The sequence below is a fragment of the Cryptotermes secundus genome, unplaced genomic scaffold (genome assembly GCF_002891405.2).
Source record: "Cryptotermes secundus unplaced genomic scaffold, Csec_1.0 scaffold964, whole genome shotgun sequence".
In the NCBI taxonomy this organism is placed as follows: Eukaryota; Metazoa; Arthropoda; class Insecta; order Blattodea; family Kalotermitidae; genus Cryptotermes; species Cryptotermes secundus.
This window is the reverse complement of record NW_019725428.1, coordinates 1,470,207-1,472,362: the sequence shown is the minus strand read 5'-3', so window position 1 is coordinate 1,472,362 and position 2,156 is coordinate 1,470,207. Positions and strand designations below refer to the sequence as shown.

General features: G+C 41.8%; 1 protein-coding gene across 4 annotated transcripts in view; it reads right to left on the bottom strand.

Annotated features, from left to right (window-relative positions):
• LOC111863426 (protein Fe65 homolog) overlaps positions 1-2,156 on the bottom strand; it is a 323,054-nt gene that overhangs the window by 257,745 nt on the left and 63,153 nt on the right. For 3 of the 4 annotated variants that reach the window (XM_033751060.1, XM_033751062.1, XM_033751063.1), the window contains exon 2: positions 1,105-1,157. The gene's annotated coding sequence lies outside the window, so the exon portion shown is untranslated. The remainder of the gene's footprint in view (positions 1-1,104; positions 1,158-2,156) is intronic. The other variant, XM_033751061.1, reaches the window with a different exon arrangement.

Below are 2,156 nucleotides of genomic sequence, written 5' to 3'. Positions count from 1 at the left end.
TTTTTTTTATTTTTGAGAAATATGTATACAAAAAAAGGCCTAGACAATGCCCATCCGCCCCTCTGTAGCACATTCTTATAAACATCTTATTCTATTATAGCGGTCACCCCGCGGTTTTTTAATATCTCTCTTAACTATAAGAATATATTACTATGTTGTGCATTTACTTCTTTTTTTTTATAAATTTAGGAATTTTGTTTATGAAGTAACAGACGCTTTGCACAAATATTTTCCCTCTAGCCTTAAGAGCTCTAACTGACTTTGGATATTCTTTCTTGCTGTTCTCAGACAAAATGTTCATTACTGTTGTCCTTTAGTCCTAGTGTGTGTATATATATATATATAGAGAGAGAGAGCGGGTGTGTGAAAATAATCACTCACGTCCATCTAGTGCCACGGCTAAGAAGTACACCTTCATTCCTAAATCGTGTTCAGGGTGCTTAACTGATGTGCAATTAAGCATAGGGGCAATTTTTTTCCCCCTCGGCACTATAGCCCCAGTGGGCCTAGACCTACCTCCATGAACTACGTTCACTTCGGTTTTTCTAGATCTTACACATATGGTAGGACTCCTTGGGCGGGTGATCAGCTCGTCGCAAGGCCTCTACCTGTAGACAAACATAGAAAAACGCACACAAACATCCATGCCCTGGGTGGGATTCGAACCCACGATCTCAGCTTCCGAGCGAGCGAAGACAGTGCATGCCTTAGACCGCTCGGCTACCGTGACCGGCACAGGAACAATTTAACGAAGCAATTACTGACCTTTAGGAAGAGGAACGTACACGAAAATAAATAAACAATAAACATTTGTATCACTTTTGCTTTACGGACAGATTCGCTGCGCACGCAATTCTCTTACATCCGGCCACACTACATCCGTCTCTATTCCTCTCCATTCCTACTAACTTCTTCTCTTCCACTTCTCACACAGGAAAGAAAATTAAATTTTAAACTTGAATGAGGGAGGGAGTTATATCACATCCTACAAACTACAACTGTTACCTACAAAGAGAACGGTCTTTGATGCCATCAAATAACGCCCTAGTTTTCTTCCTCACAACACGGTTATTGAGTTACAACTACAGAATTTCAGCCACTCACCAACTACATGACTGCGTCACGGGTCCGTCACCTGCCACTCCACGGTTCTCCTGCTGTAACACAAGAATAAAAAGAACGTTACTGTCGTTCATTTCGCTGTACACGTCCCGCCAATTAAATGAGCGGCCTCCACGACAGGCCGACATGTTGCTCAGATGAAGAAAAAAACAGAAAATACTTTAAGAAATGTTTGGAAACCTCTTCGAAAGCGGTCACACATCGAATGCTACGATGAAGACGGGACAAAATCAAATGAATTCTGAGTACGTGAACTGAGTCAACTGATCCGGGATTAGATCAAACTGTGGACATCTGTGACGTCGAAGCCATACTCACGGGCTACACACTAACGGAGAATTACTGTCAGTTGGCTGTTTAGAGACGCAGGCAGTATCGAGACTATTGAGAGTTGGATGACGGGAAATTAATGGACGTGGAGCGGTTAATACAAGGGAAATCGATGTACCTGGAGAAAACCTGCCCCAGTGTCATTCAACATTATTAAATCTGTTCTTATTATTATTAGTAGTAGTAGTATTACATATTCATGGTCACGGTAGCCGAGCGGTCTAAGGTGTGCACTGTCTTCACTCGCTCGGAAGCCGGGATCGTGGGTTCGAATCCCACTCAGGGCATGGATGTTTGTGTGCGTTTTTTTGTGTTTGTGTACAGGTAGATGCCTTGCGACGAGCTGATCAGCCGCCCAAGGAGTCCTACCGAATATCTAAGATCTAGAAAAACCGAAGTGAACGGAGAAGTTCACGGAGGTAGGACTAGGCCCACTGGGGCTGTAGTGCCAAGGGGGGGGAGGAAATTACATATTCATATATTTAAAACTTGAACTGTTTCTTGCTGTCATATTTTATACAAATCATACTTCTTCCAGTCATTAAAATACTAACTGTACTCATTGTAAACGTATATATTTTGTTTTACTTCTCATTGTCAACTCTGATTTGTGTTAATGGAATTATTATTATTATTATTGCTATGCATTCGCTAAGCACTTTCAATCTGTTTACAATAACCACTGCTGTAAGGTCATTCACCCT